The following is a 6,000-nucleotide window of genomic DNA, read 5'->3' on the forward strand; positions in this document are numbered from 1 at the left end:
TGTTTTCAAGTCAAACACATTCTATTGCGGTCCAAACAAAGCTCACACAAATACAGCGTTCCGAGCAGTCTGGTACTGGTTTTGTTGACATTACAGGCTTTAAAAAGATAAATCCTGCAAGAAAGACACGAGGAAAAAAAAATCAAAGCTCCGCTGATCTGTGATTCTTTGGTTCCTCATTGCCTGACCCTTGATAAAGTGACCTTTGTCAGATATTGGGGTCAGCTTATGTCTACAGGTACTCTGTGCACATGTGTGTGTACCTGGTACACACACACACACACACACACACACACACACACACACACACACACACACACACACACACACACACACACACACACACACACACACACACACACGTGCTTTGCGCTCTCAGACGTGGATGGTGAGAGCAGGTGTTGTAGTCCTAAGTGAAGTTAGTGTCTTTACTGTTACTTGACACTGTAACAGGAAGATTTTTGCATCTGTCCACTATTTGTCCTTCTGCCTCACATCTAAGGCAGGTCACAGTGACGCTAAAATATTGCATTTTATTTTGGTAACTGACTAATAGTATGTTGTGTAAAAGTCCATGAATTGAAAGATGTGTTTTTTAAATGAAATATATTTGCGCTGTGGCCTTGTCCCCTGTTAGTTTTCATTGTGGTCTGTCCCCTGTCTGTGTCATATTTGTTAGTCATGTTGTTTTCCTGTTTTACACGCATTCTTGAGCTTCACTTTAGTTTTCTGCCTTTCTTCCTTGGTTTTGTACTTAGTTACTTTGTTGTTCCCCTTTTGTTTGATTATTTTTATGGTCTCTTTTTGGATCAACCCCCAGTGCTCTTTGTGGTTTGTTTCACTGTCAGCCCCAGTGTGCGAGCTTGCAAGCATGTCTGTCACCAGTGCTCCCTCACAGCTGTTTCACATTGCCAATCACACCACTTGCTGTTTGTCTATTCGTCTTTGTGTCACTACTTAAGTTTATCACAGTGTGGTCCTCAGTTGCTGGGTTTTTCTGGTCCATCACGTTCCTGTCAGTTTTGTTTTCCTGCATTGCTCATGTCTGCTTGCCCTGGTGTTGTTGCAGACTCTCATCCTGTGTCCCTGTCTGTTTGGACTGCTCATTACCTTTGGACTCATCAGCATATGGTAAATTTACTTTTTTCCCCCTACACCTGTCTGGTCAGTGTCAACCGTTTTGGGTTCAATCCTGCCAAACCGTAGTATTTGTATCTGTAGATTCTGGCATGGAAGGTGGTGAGCACACGGCCCATGACAACACCTCAAAAGGAGAATCTTTTCCAAGAGGTGAACCTCCTGAAGGAGCTTGATCACCAGCTTTGATTACAATGTGATGGAGTACTGCAAGGGTGGTGATCTGTACAGTGTCAACCAGAGCTGCACTGATGAAGGGTAAATGCATAATCTTTAATTTGGATCTTTCAGAAAACATAATATAATTTCAGGATAGCTTTACATCTGTGGTTTGTAGCTTTTCCACAGTATTTACTGTCTGTTGATTCCAACTGGACTTTTCTACCCAAGGAATTATTCTTCAGGTTTTGGCACAGCTCAGCCTCAGCCCTGAAACACTGCCACAGATGCCCTGATGGTACTGTTGTGCCAAACCAGGAGCTGAAACCAGCTAACGTTTTCCTTGACCAGAACCTCAACATTAAGCTGGGTGATTTCAAGGTGGCTCAGATCCTCCCTAAAAGGACTAGTTTTTGAATGAAAAAAGTGGGAACCTTTCAATACATGTGTCTAGTAGGTTTTTTTTTCTCTCTCTCTTTTTTAGAAGTACCTTCATATTTTCATATTTAAGGAAATTCCAGCGATTTACAAGTACGGGCCAGTAACAGTGGTAACATTTCTACACCAGTGGATGACCTCCACTTTTAAACATGGTTGTGGGCGGGGAAGCTTCAGGTTCCTTCACCACTCCAGTTAGTGAGGTCTATCTACTACACTGTAATTTTAGACATCTCTTGTGTCTTTTTTTTTTTAAGGAAATTCCAGTGATTTACAAGTACAGGCCAGTAACAGTGGTCATTTCTACACCAGTGGATGACCTCCACTTTTAAACATGGTTGTGGGTGGGGAAGCTTCAGGTTCCTTCACCACTCCAGTTAGTGAGGTCTATCTACTACGCTGTAATTTTAGACATCTCTTGTGTCTTTTTTTTTTTTACATTAACATATTTCATCTCGAGCCATCCCGTACTGTGATCTCATGGATTTGACGATGGGTTCAAGTGCTGACTGAAACTGTAGCAATATTTGTAAGAGGGAAAGAACTTTGGACAATCTTAGCCCTAAACTAAACTTGTCACAGTTGTGTGACTGGCTCAAATATTGTATGTCGTCATTCAGTCAAAGACATGTCGAGCCACTTCATGACGAGATCCCTATTAAATTCTGTGCACTGATCCTGTTTTATGTTAGTGAGTGTAGCTGATGTCATCATGGTGACCTCTGAGGAGTTCTGGAGCATTTTTATAATGATGAGTTTGCACTACAAAACATTTTTCTGACTGATTTGTGTTCTATTTATGAGATGTTTCAATTTGTTTTTTAGTATTCAGAAATTTACGTTATCCATATATATATATATATATAGAGAGAGAGAGAGAGAGAGAGAGAGAGAGAGAGAGAGAGAGAGAGAGAGAGAGAGAGAGAGAGAGAGAGAGAGAGATGGTAATTAAACTGAAACTCTCCAAATGGCATAAGCTGAAATGTCTATTCCACATTTACTGTATTCTACACTGTAACAAATAAGAAAGAAATCTCATGTTATGATTGAAATGGATCCTTTAGCATTTTGCTCCAATTTTTGTACCATCTATTAATACAATTTATAATACACATTTTAGTACCTGTGCTGCTCGAGAAAATTAAATGTTAATTTATGCTTAAGATGTACTACATCATATGAATTTAATAATAATTTTAGAGACACAAAAAAGGTTTCTAGAGTAATAATTAATGACAAAATCAAATGATTAAAAGTGCCATATTTTCATGATGTTTCATAAACCAATAGATTAATGTACTTTTAGGGATGGTTTCATGAAATGCCATGAGATTGGGTTGACACGAGATATGATGCCAGCTATAAGGTTAAAGTATAGAGCATTTAAAAAAAAATCACTGATATTCAGGTAACAACCTCAACATGACCAGAAGTGAATATAAAAATCAGGTCCACAAGTATGAGGTCAGTCACCGTTTTGTCAGATTTTGCCTTTGTACACCACCGCAACGGAAATGAAAAAATATAAATCAAGATGAGTTTGTAGGGTAGACTTTCAGATTTAAGTCAACGTATTTAACAAAAATATTGCATTATCATTTAGCAATTACAGTCCTTTTTACACACTGTCCCTCTATTTTTGGAGGCCCTAAGTAATTGGACAAACTAAATATCAGAGTTGTCGCTAATACAAATGTTTATTTATTAGGTTCCCCGTTAGCTTTTGCCTAAGCAGGTGCTAATCTTCCTTGGGTGTTTAAACAAAAGAAAACCTCACACACAACATCAAACCGATCTTGAGCTCCTGTGTGTAACCTTACGACCTTATTGCCTTCCTCGAGAATTCACAAATATATTTGTGTGTGTAGTTTATATTCCACCAAGTGGAAATGCCGCCAGGGCCGCTCGTCAGATTTCATATTGTGTCCATTCTCATCTTCAAAATAAACCAGATGCTGCCATGATTGTTCTTGGTGATTTAAATCACTGCAGTTTAAATAAATCCCTGCCTGGCTTCTACCAATATGTTCAGTGTAGCACCAGGAGCAATAAGACTCTGGATAAGTGCTATGGGAACATAAGAGATGCCTACACAGCCAGAGTCAGACCCCCTCTTGGCAATTCGGACCATAATGTAGTCCAGCTTCACCCCACCTATCGATCAGCATTTAAATCTAGTAAACCTGAGGTCCACTCTGTTAAACTGTGGTCTGCTGACAAGATAGAAGAGCTGAAAGGATGTTTCTTGTGTACAGATTGGGACATTTTTTTCCAAAACGCGGATATCAATAATGCCACAGAGGCAGTTACTGGTTATATCTCTTTCTGTGTGGACTTAATCATTCCCCAAAAGATTATTAAGAAATACCCAAATAATACATCGTATGTCACATGGGAAATACGGGAATGTATTAATAGGAAGAAAGCAGCTTTTAAATCAAGGGACTTTGCAGGGGTTAGGGTCGCACAAAAAGACCTGAACCAGAAGATGAGAGATGCTCGACGGCAGCATAAGGAGCGCACAGAACGGGATCTTTCCAGAGCGAACAATAAGACTGTGGGATTCTATCCGGGGCATGACAAACATGGATACAAAAAGGAAACCTGTAATTGACAATAATGAATTTGCAAAAGCCAATGAGCTAAATGATTTTTATTTGCGTTTTGAGAGTGATAATCAGGAAGAGTGCAGGGAAATTTTAAAAGAGATTAGGTGTAATTTGCATGAGGACAGAATTTTAATTGACTCACAATCAGTTACTCAAGTTTTTAAATCAATGTATACTAATAAACCTACAGGGCCAGACAATATGTCGGCTTTTCTTTTAAAAACATTTGCAGAGAAGCTCACTCCAGCTTGGCATCAACTCTTCCACTGTTGATACTTATTCAGTACCTGAGCTTTGGAAGAGATCAGTTATTATTCCAGTTTCCAAGAAATCATGCCCCCAAGTGAATAATGATTTTCGGCCAGTGGCTCTAACCTCTAATGTAATGAAAGCATTGGAGAAACTGTTAATTCAGGAGCTTACTGTAGAGGTGGAGCCACACTTGGATCAGTATCAGTTTGCGTACAAAAGGAAGTGGAGTACGAGTGATGCCTTTTTAACTATAATGAACTTGGTTTTAAAGCATCTTGAGAGTTCCTCTGCATATGCCAAATTAGTTTTTATTGATTTTAGTTCTGCTTTTAACTGTATCCGGTCACATATCCTTCTTCAAAAAATGATTCAGTTGAATGTGAACCCTTTTTTAATTAAGTGGTATCATTCTTTTTTGACAAACAGGTCACAGCAGGTGAAGGTCAATTCTGTCTGCTCTGATATTGCATTAAGTAGCACTGGTGTCCCTCAGGGCTGCGTTAGTTCACCTTTTTTATTTACACTGTATACCAATGACCAATGAGTATGTTGTTAAATTTTCAGATGACACTGTAATACTGAGTCTGCTGAACACTAGTACTAATTCAAGTTGTCACAAATCTGGAGTGGACAGGTTTGTGAACTGGTGTGATGTCCATCAGTTGCAGATTAATGTTAATAAAACAGTGGAGATGTTGGTGGACCCTCGAGCTGTTGGAGACCGTAGTGTGGTCACCATACATGGACGTAACATTGAACGGGTGGATTCATATAAATATCTGGGGGTTTATATCGATAATAACTTAAGCTGGCACATGCAAGTGTCAAGTGTTTGTGCCCGAATCCACCAGCGTTTTCACTTTCTTCGTCGACTCCAACTGTTTGGTGTATGTAGGAATATTATGCTGATTTTCTACAGAGCAACGATTGAGTCCGTGTTACGGTATGGTATTACTAGCTGGTTTTGTAATTTAACGGTTAAATCAAAAACTCAAATATTAAATCTGATTAAGATAGCTGGCAAAATCATGGGTATGGTGGTACCTGTAACTCCCCAAGAGTTGTTTGAACAGGCAGTTCTCAGATGTGCTGACAATATTTTAACATTTGAGTCTCATGTTCTGCACTCTGAATATACTTTACTTAACTCAGGAAGGAGGTACAGGGTTCCTCTTTGTAAATATAATCGATATAAATATTCATTTATTCCATTATCATCAGTGAAGCTCATAAATCAGCAGATAGTTCAGGGAAGATAGCTTAAGGGTATGTATTGCGGAATTTGCACAAAGATGTTAATAATGTTGTGTATTTATATTTTATCCTTTGACTTACTGTGTTGTTTTTAATGTATGGGTGCTATGTACTGGATGTGTTGTTGTGTAGCAGACTCTGTCCAAGGCAA

This window comes from Thalassophryne amazonica, chromosome 18 (genome assembly GCF_902500255.1).
Source record: "Thalassophryne amazonica chromosome 18, fThaAma1.1, whole genome shotgun sequence".
Taxonomy (NCBI): Eukaryota; Metazoa; Chordata; class Actinopteri; order Batrachoidiformes; family Batrachoididae; genus Thalassophryne; species Thalassophryne amazonica.